We start from the raw sequence: 14,461 nt of genomic DNA on the forward strand, positions 1-14,461 counted from the left end.
AGGTCTGGGAGCCAGGAAAAAACTAAAAAGGGACCAGAATCTCACAGCCAGGAGTGCTGCGCAGAACGGGTTAGGGAAAAGGCTGGTCTGGAGGCAAAGAGGAAAGCAGGAGCGAGAATCAAGGCAGGGCAAGATGGAGGTGCCAGTGCCAAGATGTAATGAAAAGCAGCTGGTGGCTCTGAGGAAGAAATACCTGGTGAATCTGTGGTAGAGACACAGCAGACCCAGGAGACACACGGATTGATTGTGTCTTGATTTCTTATAGGAAAAATCTTGCCAATAGGCATTATGCTAATTGCACTCTGAAAAGATGGACAATAGGGACAAAGGACAGGATGAGGCATTGTCCTATTTGATTGTGAGGAGTGGACTTCTTGAACAAAGTCTGAGAAAGGTCTAAAAGACCCATGTAGGGAGAAGCAAAGTGGATGCATCAGAGTTTATCTCATGTCTTTTAGGATATCTGGGAATGACTAAAATGTAAACAAGCTAGCTTCCCGTGCCTTGAGCCAACCATTAGCATACTCATTAGCAGAGGAGATGACCTGTTACCTTCTTTTCACTCCTTCCTGAGGAGGTGATATTGTGACCTGATCCATATGAGATCTCCATTTTTGATTCACATGAGCTAACCCATAGGTTAGCTCTCAGGTCAAATTTAACTGTCCAGAAGTTAAACTTGACCTGAGAGCTATCATCCCAGGCTACATGCCAAGTGACATGCCCTATGGGTTAGCTCATGTGAATCAAAAATGGAGATCTCACGGTCCCATGGGATCTGAGCAGCAAATGTGGCAACTGCCAGCTGGTAGCCCCAAACTAGGTATAGGGGTGCTCCTGGGAGGCCCCAAACAGGCCCCCATGGTAAAAACAAATTTCCCTGTTGGAGCCACACTGAGGCTGAAGGCCAGCTCAAATGACAGTGCAGGCTGCTTTAAGACTGTCAATAGACAGATAGAACCAATTGGACCTAAACACTAGAATCACTTCTGAGCATGCTCATTTGTTTCCTCACAGGCATATAAGACACTAGGGATGTGCACAAAACCGGCTGGCCCGATTTGGTTCAAGGCTGAACCAGTCTTGAACCAGGCCAGGCCAGTTCGGTTTTGCCCCCCTCGAACCTGCCCAGTTTGGTTTGGCTCAGGGGGGTTCGTGAATATATATATATTTAAAAATATTTATTTATTTATTGTACTTACCCCCTTTGCGGGGCTGACCCAGCCTGACCCGGCCATGCAGGGCCCATTGCACATGAGCGGCAACCTCCAAAATAGCAACTGTGATGGGGGCTCGATGGTAAGCGATCAAACCAAACCAGCTCGACGGCGAACCACTGGGCCATCGAGCCAGTTTGCACATCCCTAAACATGTAATGCTAGCTTGTAAAGTTCTTCATGTTGTTTGCTGTGCGGTTTTTTAAAAAATAATTGTTATTGATGCTTACCCTTTCAATGCTTTTAGGTAAACTGCTTTGGAATATTTTCCAAAGCTCGTGTATAAATGCCAAAAACAAAATAAACTTGGTCTAGATCCTGCTCTATGATTCTATGTTGACATAATCATCATGGGATACTAGTTATTGCACATCACTAGAGCTAGATTAGGGTCTCTTTCTCTTAGCTTTGAAATATAAGAGACCTCTTCTCCCATACCTGAGAGTGACAGAGCAAATACTTTGCATGCAAAGAATACTTTGATCTTTCACCTACCAGAGCCCGCAAGATGCTGCTTTGTTCCACACTGCTAGTGGGGGCCAACCCCCTTTAAAAACCAACTCTCACAAGCTTTTAAAGTGGTGGGGGGCAGAGAGGAGGGAAGGTTGCCTGAAACCTCCTCTTCTCCCCTTGTGCTTTGTGTGTGTCCGTGCGCAAGCTTTGCAAGGAGTGTGAGAAGAGGAGGGCAAGCTTCCTTCTTTTCCTGGCTCTCCTTCCAAAGTTTACAAGAGTTAGATGGGTCCTAACGAGCTGCTTTGCTGGCAGTCGCCGTGAGCACCTTGCTGCCCCGCTGCATAGGATTTCCACAACATAACTCCATGCAGACACAAAGATATTAACAAAGCATTTTCATTGCACAACAAAAACACTGTATGTAAAGCTAGCAGATACAACAGTTTGGCAGATTCAGTGTACTTCAGTACAGAGTGAAACCTCACAGCAAATGCACTAAACCATCCAACATCTCTAGCAGCTGCCACCCCAGTAATCTGCCACCTGAAGTGACCGCCTCACCTTGCCTCATAAAAGGACTGTCTCTGCATCAGGTGAGATTTGGCAGCTCTATCAGCTCATCTTGGGATGGCTGTAGGAAAATGCCATGCCTCTGCTGACGTCCAGCTAGATCACAACTCAGAGACTGAGCATCAAAACTTTAAAAGAAAAATAGCGCAAGATGTTTCATTATGGAAAATCTCCTTCATTTTTATTACAGTATACAGACTATACCTTTCTTTTCTTTTAACCAGGAATTTTCATTTTTTGAACAGGCCTGCCCAGCTTGTATCAACCAAACCAAATGCAGCCCAGCAGCCTCAGATTGTGTCGTCTGTAGCTCTTCTTGATAACCAAATGTGGCCTAAAAACCTTCCTGGTTTTTACATCTGACAGGCACAAAAAATTGATACTTTACCAAGCCCCAGCTGGGCCACCGTGCATGGTTGCTGGGCTTCATTCAGATGATTGGGCTGGAAAATACACACAACACGTCTAGAAGAAGTTATAATAAGGATTTGTCACTTGGATGCAATGTTGTGGAGTGTGGATTTTGAGCAACAGATTTGGAAAACTAGTTTGCAACCTGGAAAGTACATATGTTTCTTCTCTGGTACTCTTCGAGCAGTCAAAAAAGAATTTTGTGACTAGGCTGACAACCTTTTTTCTTTTCTTTTTTCTTTTCTTTTTGGCTGCCGTGACCTCTCCCTCTAGCCTCCCATTTATCAGAATGCATTAGTAAACACGTTCAGTTTCTGGAAAGCAACTCACAGCTTATTAGCCTTTCATACCAACTAACAGGCTTTTAGAATTCTGCCTGAAAGCAGAACTCCTGGGGTCTCTTTGAATAACAAAAAAGACAACTCCCTAGCTTATTTCTTTCATAGCAAAAGCACAGACCAAAGGCCCATCAGATCCAGCATCCTGCTTCCCACAGTGGCCAATCAGATGCCTCTGGGTCACACTCAGAGGCGCTCTTACCCCTGGACTTCAGGGCCGAAGTTGAGGGCCTTCACACCCCCTGGGGGCCCCCAAATCCTCTTTAGTCTGTCCTGGGTGGTGTGGTTTGTGCCCTTAAGAACCTGTGTGTTTTATAAAAATGGTGCTTAACTTGCAGCAGGGGGCCTCCAAAGGCCTTTAGGTTCAGGCTCCAAAATTACCTAGGTGCACTTCTGGTCATACTAAACATTATTTTACGCAGGTGATTGACCCTTGAGTCAATTGATTCATCCTGCCAGACAACAATGGGAGTTTCCCATCTAGTGCAAATAACAGTTGCAGGGAGTCCTGATCTAGACTGGAGCTTTGGTAGGGGTGAAAGGTTAAAGCCCACCTACCCACCCCGTTTGGTCATCCCGGTTCAGATCAGGTCTTCCTCCTCCTGTGCTATTTAGCAAAAACAAAAGACAAAAGTTCAATGGCATATTTAAAGTAACATTAAGGCATTCACTGCCATAGGCTGTGGTAATGGCCACTAGCTTAGATGGAGTGATGAAACGGGGGGTTACTCTATGCTTTCCTGGGATCTACCCTCAATAGAGAGATTGCTCCGATCCCAAACTAGGAGCATGCTGCTCCTTTGAGGTAGGCTTCCACCAGTTGAAGACTGATCTAAAGCCACTGACCAGGCTTAGACATGGCTTCAACAATCTAGAACTGTCTGGCTTGGGACGTACAAGCACTGTGCAGCCAGAGTACACACAACCCAACTCTAGACAACAATATATTATTCAGGAAACAACTCAATGGTAGCAAATGACCTTACAAGGCACATGGGGAAGAATCTTGCAAGTAACCCTCCAGAACCTGTTAAATCAGACTGATGACACTTCTAAGTATATGAACTTGATCATTGTTAATTGTTGTTAGCCACCCAGAGACGTAAGTTTGGGCAGGGTATAAATTTAATAAACAAACTAACTAACTAACTTTATTATATAACAAGGGTGGCACACAGAATAAAGAATTGGGGGGGAAAGAGGAGACTGACACACAGGAATTCAAAGGAAAATACAGAACATTAGCTAACTAATTAGCACTGAGTTTTACCTTCATCTAGCAGTAGGCAGGTCCTTGGCTGAAGAAGCATTAATCCTTGTATCTTCTGCTTTTCTAGACACTAGTAGCAGCTGGAGACATGGTGCCTGGTTGCTGCTGCTGGCAACTCATGACTGTACTGGTGACCAAATGGTGGAGTTCTTGTCTATTTTATAGTGAATAAAGAGGGGGGAGGCTTTCCCACTCTCCCAGAGATAGACAGCTCTGGGATCCAACGGCAAGAGTCAGCGCATCTCGATCTCTGATGTAACATTGGTCTTAGGGTCAATCCAGGGTAGCGGTTTTCCCTCCAGACTGGAGGTTCCTCCTCCTTAATGGGTCTGAACTTACATGTCTAAAGGTGAATCTGGTTTGGTTACCTATTGTGGGAAAGGGCTTAAGGCCTGTTGCTTGATGGCCCTTCTCCTCAATAACAAAATTAAAAAACTGTCCCTATTTAGTAACAAAAGGGAGGAATGTCCCCCATTCAGAGTTCTCAGAGTGGAGTGTATGTGTAGTGAGCTAAGATGGAGATCTGCATTTAGTCAAAGATGGCTTTACAAAAAGGACTAGACCAGGGGTTTTCACACTTGGGTCCCACCCAGATGTTGTTGGAGTACAACTCCCATAACCCCAGTTAAATGGCCTTCCATTGTGACTGTGGACCATGGGAGATGTAGTCCAGCAACATCTGGGTGGGACCCAAGTTTTAGAACCCCTGTTTTAGACAAATTACATAGTGTTTGAAACATGAAAAATGTTGGAAGTGAAGGACTCTGCGCTGTCTCATGTCTCAATGACAGAGGGGGACAGATTAGTGAGTTAGAGGGCTAGGGGGTCAAGACATTGGTCATCCCGTCTCTACTGCTCTGACACTATCCCTTTGATATGTAGATTTCTACTCTCAGGGACTTCTTTCCTTCCTGCCACTTCTTCTTCCCTTTTCTTCTCCCCAACACACATGTTCCTCTCTCCCTGCACCATGTGTGCAGAGATGCAGAAATCATCCCTCTGCATCCAGCTAGCTAGCTAGATTAGAGATCCTATCTCTCAACTTTCCTATCTAGAATGGAGTTCACCAATAAAGACTCCTTATATTGATTTGAAACTATGAACTGGCTCCAAGTTTCTTTTACTCTCAGCATACATGCATGCCTAGGCAGACTCCGCTGTGTTGTGCCTCAGTGCACTCTGCTGTAATAGGAGGGTATCTCTTACCAGAGAGAATTCCCAACAAAAAATACATCAGTAACAGAATCAGAGTTTTTGACGACATTTCTGATTCCGTTATTGACACATTTTGCACATTTCAGGTAGTGTAATATTTAAGAGTTTTGTAAAAAATATGGCCTTATAGGAGGTGATATTCTTCTCCTACCAGTGTGTGTGTGTGTGTGTGTGTGTGTGTGTGTGTGGTATCAACTTGAAAATTTGCTTATGGCTGCCATCTTTGAAAAAGTGATAACATACCTCATTCTGTTACCCTTAGAATTTCCCATCAGTAATGCTGCTATTATGCAGAATAAGGATAGAATCTGCAAGGAGGAAGCTAATAATTAAAGACACAGTAGCCTTGAAAAGCCTCAGTAGCATTTTGCCAGTGCACTCAGGACAGGTGCTGCTTCAATATATCGATATAAATATTGATATAGATATCACCAGTCAAGTCGGAGGGAAATAAGAGCACAACAGAGAAAATACCAGAATTTCAAAGTATGACAACATTGTTTGAATTATCTGTAAAAATAGTGACATGAATGAAGGATGGCAACTCCAGACTACATTACTAGTGTGGAAGCAATCAGCGTCTGATACTCCTGCTAACATCCCACAAGTCAGAGCAATCTGTGAAAGGACAATAGAAGATTTTCTGCTGCTAGAAAGAAATGTTTATCCTCCAGTCTCTTCAGAATGATTCTGAATAACAATAACCACACTCATGTTTGCTAAACAGTTTCTAGGAATTTTGGTAGCACATAAAAAAATCAGAGTTCCCCAAATACTAACGTTTCCAAGCAATAAAATCTTTCCTTTTAAAATGTAATTTAAACACTAGTTTTAGTGTTTAATGAAGCCTATCACCTATAAAGTTGATAGACTGTTCCTACACAGCTTAATAATATTCAACCCTGCTTTGCTGTTACAATAGACTGCTATTGTATGCCATATATCGGGACTTTGTGGGGTGGGAGTGGAGGGAAGGGAATCAATTACCCCAAGCCCCACACATGGAGGGGGCTTCAATCAAAGTATAGCTCAGTATTTGAAATGATTGGATCAGTTCTTTTCATTCAAGGCAGTTAAACTAATCAGTTAAAACATAACCCAAGGATCAAGAGTTATTCAGTATTTGTGGTTTGCCAATACACTTCATTGCTTTTAGGGGTGTGCACAAAACCATTTTTTTCTGTTTGGTTCGAATTCAACCCAAATTCAAACCGAACCAGACTGGTTCGGTTTTGCCCCCTCCAGACTGGGGCACCGGCTTGGCTTGAATTCGAGCCAGCTGGGCCCAGTTCGAGGGCAGGGGGGCTTCCCTAACTAGCCAGTATTGTTGAAGAATAACTCAAATTAGTCACATCATTGGCGGTGGCTGTGTTGGCCATGGGGGGGGCGGGCTGCGGTGGCTCTCCCTCCTCCCGCCAGCCTCCCCCCCCCAATTCTCCCAGGCCAGCATATGCTTGTTTCTGGACCATTTAGGTACGTCTCGGGCCTCTGCTCATGCATGGCAACCATGTTTTTGGCCTCCATGCATGTGCATGGGCCATTACATGGTCATGCAAATGGTCCGTATGCATGTGCAGAGGCCAAAATCATGGCCACCACACACAAGCAGAGGTCCAAGATGGGATGAAATGAGCCCAAATTGGGTAGATGCCAGACTGGGAGACTTGGGGAGGGGGGCAGTGGGGTAGGGCTTTTTTTACCATGACCGGTAAAAACATACCAACGTGTGAATTTGTCTTTTCTAATCTTCTTAGAGTAATCCAAAATGGTCTGTTTGTTGCACAGGAACAGTTAAACTTCTCTCTGTAACTTCACCTTAAGCTGAAGGTGACAAATGCTAACATTTTTTTCCGGTTATTAAATGTGCTTTCACATATGGAAGCACCCAAGGCCTTGGGGCATTCCAAAGAGGACTTTTAACATTTTCCCTTTTGCCGTGTCACAAACTCATTTTGCAAATCTCTTCATTTGTAAATGTGGTTTGCCACTTGCCATTGGGGCTGCTCAAAGCCAAGCCAAAAGAGCCCCTTGGACACATGGAACCAATTATGTAGTTCTCTGGATCCTGGCCATGAACAGCTGTTTACCTTGTTGAAGTCTGCACTGTGTGTGAACTTGCTTCTGTTTGGAAAGGTTTTGGTTCACCATATTAGGCATCAGCACTCAGCATATTCCTGGCCCATTTACATGATCAGTTTTCTCAAGATCACAACACCTAAACACACTCCAACATCTGTGCGCTCCCTCTCTTTATATATTCAAGGGGTGACTCAGACCGAGATGAAAGAGAATCAGAAACTTCCTGCAAGATTGGGAAGCAGTGTGAGATAGGCAATCCATTGTGATCCATTTTTAGGAGTGATCCAGATATAACTCTGGGCCAAGGGAACAGGCCCATTCAGCCTTTGAACCAGTGCTCATCTGAACGAGCCCCATCAGCCTCTGGGAATCTTGTGGAAGTGGCTCCATCACTTTCCCCATGGAGACGCCTGAAACCTCACCCCATGCATGCCTCCTTAACATCGTGCTTGGTTCTGCCACCAGCTGGCCCGTTACGGAAGCCCCATATGCCACAAGGGCATGGCAGGCATAGCCACTTACTGCAGCCAGACCTCACAGTTCCCAATTTGCCAACAACATAAATACAGTCTGTACTTAATCAATGCAATTCTCTGCCAAGGGATTTGGTGATGGCCACTAGCTTGGATGGCTTAGACAGATTCATGGAGAACAGGTCTATCAATGGCTATTAGTCTGGTGGCTATAGGCCACCTCCAGCTTCAGAGGCAAGATGCCTCAAATACCAGCTGCAGGGGAACAACCTCAGGAGAGAGGGCATGCCCTCAGCTCTTGCCTGTGGGCTTCCCAGAGGCATCTGGTGGGCCACAGTGGAAACAGGGTACTGGACTAGATAGGCCTTGGGCCTGATCTAGCAGGGCTGTTCGTAGGTTCTCATATTTTTCAAAAATTGTTCTAGTCCAGCCTTTCCCCTGACATCTAATTTTCTGTTGGAGAAAGGGTTTTTTTGTACTGAGAAGCATTCAGTCATTTGAGATCCACATGCAATCTCATGCAGAGGAGCAGAAAAGCAGCTTTACCACCATATCTGCTGTCTAAGCCATAGGCAGACATTGTTATCTCAGCAGGTCAGCCCTGAGATAAAGTTTTTTGAATCCTGATTGTGCAGATTGTCTGTCTGCTGACTGACTGCTCCTTGCTTGCATATTAGAGCTCATGCGTATAAGCTTTTGGGTTTCTTCAGACAACTAAGGTGGGGTGAGGCTACTCAGTTTAATTCTGCGGTAGCCAACCCACCACACAGGCAGGCGTTCCATGCCCTATGCACTAGCTACCCATCGGTGGCTATCATTGCACCTGCTTCACATCTGCCATGTTTTATGCACTACCATGTACGCAATCAACAAAGCAGTGGAACCGGTGGTAAATTAGCAGTGGGCAAAACCTCACACAGGGCTAAATGACAAGAGAGGCTTTTGTGCCATGGGAATAATGTGGGGGGTGAGGTGTGACTGGCAGTGGTCCATACTAATGAGTGGGAGGGGGGAGAGAGAGGGTGAGCCTCAGCTGCTTGAGAACCAGCAACCTCTCTCTCACTGCCTTCTGGCCCCACCCTGACTGTAATTGAGCCATGCAGGCTGGTCATTTATCTGGTAGGAGAGGGAAATCTCCCACTGGGTCAATGAGAGACAGTGGCGGCCAGGCACCAAGCAGCTGAGGCTTGTTTTCCACCTCTCCAGCTTGTTAGTATGGGCCATTATTGGGTGGTGATGACACAAGACAAGCAACAGAGAATCTGGTATGCTACCTTGAGCCACCTGATTGAAGGGTAGAATTAGAATCTTAACCATTTTGTTTGTTGCCTTTTTTTGTATCCCCAGATCCCACCAGCTGTGAGAAGATCTCTTGGGTCAGACTAGTCACGGCAATTGCACATCTATTGGTACACAAAAGCGTCAACACTTGCTTTTAATGATGGTTGGTTTTTAGCCAATTTATGCAATAAAGAAGCTTCTTGGGAGGACAACATGCCCAAGTGTTCATGCCTTCGGTCGCAATTTAATGCTGCTGTCTACCAATGCTATGGTTTTCATCTAGAAAGCCTGTCTTAACACTGTTGTGCATCTGGTATTTTTAAGTTTTAGTGACAAATTAACTGGCCTGGTTGAAGCCAGACCCTTGCAGTATCCAAGCAACGGTTCCAAAACAATGGTTAACAAGAGATTTCAATGTGTGAAATTGTATGCAACAGATGGACCAGACAGCATACAAAGCAAACTTTATCCATCTAGGCCTGCTTGAGCAAGGTCATGAGTTCCCATGCACTTCAAAGAACTTGTCTGGTCATCTTTTGAACTGTGGTCAGCACACAGCTTCATGATTTCTATGATTTATGCATGAGAAGATGTGTTTCAAAGGCCGTGTCTTAGCATATATCTACCCAGGATCAGAATTCAAGACGTACAAAGAAGTCTGTGGTTTTCCCATCTTCTTCCCAAGTATGTTTACATGGGGCCCAACATCTTCTTCTAGCCAGAATAGTTAACCAGTAGGGAGTGTGGTGTGTAGGGATCTGTAAAATGTTTCAACATTGATATGTTGCTACTCAAAATGGGTCATTTCAAGTGTTTTGAACTTGAAACAAAACACCCTCTAAATAACGGGCCTGTTTCAAACTCAAAACCAAACAATCCAATTTTGATCAAAGCATTTTGATGTTTCACGCACCCTTTTAGAGCCTGTTTTCCCCTTGCTGATTGGTTTTCTGGCACTGGCTTCTGATTGGCTTGCGATCACCTTGCTTCTTGGTTGGCTTATTATCATACAAATCAAGTGTTGTCATGGGCAACTGTGCCCCCATTGGCTGGGGGGAGGGAGGAGAGAGGGGAAATCACAAAAGAAGGGAATTTCAAAATGTATTCAAAGGGACTGGGAGGCAGAGAGAGCCCTTATATTGTGCCTCTCTTGAAGAAGATACATCAGGAGAGGAGGAAGGAAGGTTTGATTTTGTGGTTTTGCCTCATATACTATTCACCGAGTATACAATATGTGGTTTTGCCTAGTATACTATGCATAGTATACTCTCAGCACTGAGTATACTATGCTGTGCTATTGCTGTAAAACTATCAGGTTTTGCTGGGTATCAGATTGACAAAGGCAGCTTGGGTGCTGCCTTCCTTGAGTTGTGGTGGTTTGTTTTGTTTTTGAGATAGTGTTGTGGTGAGAAACACAGCTCACTCGCTCTTTATAATATTTCTTGGTGATTGTTGTGATAAGCTACATGTCTGGCCTTGAGACTAACTTGGGCTTCACTCACTGCTTTGGTTTGCTCTGCAAGCTGCATTGCAAGGTGTACTCAGTCAGAATGTGGCTGAAGTTGCTCTAGTTGAGCATATGGCTATGCTTGCTGCTAAGGGTGCTGCTGTGGCAGCTGTTGAAATGCTAGGGAGTAAGGAGTCATAATTGTGTGAGAGAGAACAACTTGTGCCAGTGATGTTACTGCAGCACAGGCACTGTGGCTGACTGTGGATTCTGAATGAATGAATGAATCAATCAATCAATCAATCAACCCCTCATGGGGGTTTAGGGAAAAGGTTAAAAAAAAAATTAAAATTGCCCGTTTGCCCATTTATTTTGTGAGTTGGATGGTAAGTAGCACCAATCATGTCCTACCACCCAACCCTCTTTGGTGTCAATAGGAGCTACGCATGGGGAGCAATGGGGAGTTTTGAGTTTCACCATTGTGCCATATGTCTGAAATATTCAAAATGTTTCAAGTTTTGTGCCGTTGAAACAACTGGTTTGACTGCTGTTTCGATAAAATGTTTTGGCCATCTGTGTTTTGTTTCAAACCTGAAACAAAACGCGAAATCCATTTCGTGTACATCCCTACTGGTGTGTTGCAGATGTGATGGTGTAAGAAGGAAAAGCAAGTAGTTAGTGTGCAAGTCTCTTGTCTATGGAAAAGCAAACTGTGAATATGGTCAACTATAGCAGGGAGAGTGGGTCAAGGAAGTGAGCTGTGATAGCCTCTTGTATTCTATTTAGTAATCTTTTAAGTTTTGTTGTTGAGAAGTTTGTCCCAGTGGGGATCTTGTAAAGAGTGTGTGGGGTGGAGTCAAAAAGGAAAAGGGAGGGAAAGAAGAAGGAGCAACTGGAGTTGTTTCGGAATGAATACATCCATAGTTACATAAGATCACTTTGTGTTTATGAGTGAAGCAGCTATAAAACATTTCTCCCTTTCCCCATCCTCTTGCACTACAATGTTGCTTTTCAGAAGACTGAGGGCTATTATTTTATACATTCAACTGATGGGCAAGTTCAGATGTCATGGAGAACCAGTGGCTCTGCCAAACCTATGGTTCCTGAAATGTGCATGGGACCACAACACCTGGTGTTGGGATGGCTATGCTATCATAAGGCATATTGTCCAAACCCACACCAATGTCAGCATAGAGGCATGTGTGAATAGCCTCAATGTGTTATGTGTTTTTATTGTATGTTTTAATCCTGTGTTGGAGAACAATTTGTAATGGGGTGGCTAACAAGTAAAGGTTTTATTATAATTATAATTATAGTATTGTTGTTGTTGTTGCAGCTCCCCAGAGAGAAGGAAAACTATGATTAATGCTTTCTCTTTCATCTTTTATTTCACCCTCAAGCTCCACTTCCCAGTACAGTAATCTGGTAATGTGCTGCAACCACCTATTTTTCATTTCCTGTATCCCCATTATCTCTCAATAAAACTACTCGTTGTTTTTAAAGTCATGAGTCCATCCTTTTTCTTCCTCTTCCAGTGCATTCACACTGCGGCCACAGTCCCACAGGACTTTGCTTGCTTGTATTTGCTGCAACCATTTGACACTAATTTCTCTCACTTTGAGCAAAGCATAGCCCCAGACCGTACTAGTAGATACGTGTCCATGAAGACTTCTTAACAATCCCCAATGTCTGCACAGCGATCTTGACACCAGAAGTCAGGCTCACAGGTGCGCTCTGGGAACCAACAATTGAACTGAGCCTCCAGTTCTCCATGACATCTGAAACTGCCTGATGACTGGGGAAAACAAGAAGCACAGCTGACATGTGCTTCGCCTTCTGCAAGCTTCTTCAAATTTTCCAAGACTGATTACGGGCATCTCCCCAGGCGAGATTAAGCACAAAATCTTTCTATTGGAGAAAGGATACCAAAATCAAGCACGATTATGGAGCCTAGGAGTTCATTCTTTCTCTCTTCATGTGCCTTCTCCAACTGAGGGGGTTGGCAGCCAGCAAAAGCCATAGATTATAGTCCCTATCATGGATGATATCTTCTGTGTCCATTTTCCAGGTCATCCATCCATCCCATCTTCCTCCTTCCTTCTAGCATTAGTTGTGGTATTTGATAATTTATCCCTCTGAGGATATGCCCACAATACTCAACACAAGAGTTTTCATCTCTTGATTGTCTGTATTATTTGTTTATGTGTTTTTGCTTTCCGAAACACTTCTTCATTTGTTGTTCTGCTGGTCCATTTAATCTTGAGTATTCTTCTGAGACACCACATCTCAAAGGCTTCCAGTTTTTTATGTGCTTCTTTCTTGATGGTCTAGGTTTCACATCCATACAGAAGAAGTGGCCCGATGTAGCATTTCATCATTCTGATTCTGAGTTGCAAATCTAGTTTATTCTTGCAGAGGTGTTCATTAGGGCAATAGAAACTCTGGTTCCAAAAGTCTCAGTGCCAGTCCTGTTGCTTATGGAATGAAGAGATGCTTTTATTTTAGCTGATCCATAGAACTCAAGGCAACACTGCAGAGGGCACATCCTTCACATATGTCTCTTAAGCCCAGCAGTAATTCCTTTTGGGTACTCTCAAATCTGCATTTTTATTCCATTTCATAGAACTAAGTTGTCATAAGCCTCCTGGAATATAGGGAGCTGCCTTCTCCTAAGTCAGACCATTGGTCCAGCTAGCTCAATATTGTCAACACTGACTGGCAGTGGCTCTCCAGGGCTAGAGGTAGGAGTCTTTCTCAGTCTTACCTGGAGATGCCGGGCACTGAACCAGGGACTTTCTGCATGCAAAGCAAATGTTCTGCTACTGAGTTATGGCCCCTTCCCCTCTTGACTTCGCTTTCAGTTTATTCTCTTGACTAACCTTACTTTGATGAACAAGCTGGGGTGGAAAATTACATAGAGAGTTTAGTGACAAAACACTTGTCCCAACTCTTCTAGCTGGAACTAATAAAACGTAAATGGGACATATGAAGTGAATGTTCTTTAGAAATGTTAGCACTTGTTCTAATTTATGGCCTGGTTACCATTCCCACTGTAACTTTTACATAGAAGTCAGGTTTTAAATCAAACAGCCCTGTCATTCACACTTCATAAAGAATCTGCAGTGCTGAGTTTGCTATCTGATATACGCTCTTTGTTCACGTAGTATGCCCTCTTCACTCCATCATCCATCCTTCCCCCGTAAAGATACTAACCAAGAATTGTCCTCATTGTGTCCAGTGAGGTTGTTGACTGAGATGGTAGAATTCTGGAGTGTACCACTTCAGAGTGCAGATAGGGTATCATATCATTGAATGTTCTCTCATGTCAAAAGCTCCCTGGACATAGTATACGCACATATCTAGGAGATGGTTATGCTTTCTTCCCAATGTGCTAGTTTACTATAAGTAGGGAGATTTTTTTTTTTTACATAAGGAACATTCTGACATATAACACATGGTCAAAAATGGTGCAGTCCAGCATTCTTGCTGCTCAGTACCTGGTTCTACCTCATTCTGTGAAATGTGTAAAACTGGCTCCAAGCTAAAGATTTTCTAGTGCCAAGATAGTAAAAGTACTGTAGTAAGGTATCCTCATGTAAATAATATAGTTTTGTTTGTTTGTTTGATCACATGTCTATATTATCCCATATACAAATCTTTGGGCAGTTAACAAAGATAGAACCTTTATCTAGCCAGGGCTGGCCCTA

This window comes from Hemicordylus capensis, chromosome 4 (assembly GCF_027244095.1).
Source record: "Hemicordylus capensis ecotype Gifberg chromosome 4, rHemCap1.1.pri, whole genome shotgun sequence".
Classification (NCBI taxonomy): Eukaryota; Metazoa; Chordata; class Lepidosauria; order Squamata; family Cordylidae; genus Hemicordylus; species Hemicordylus capensis.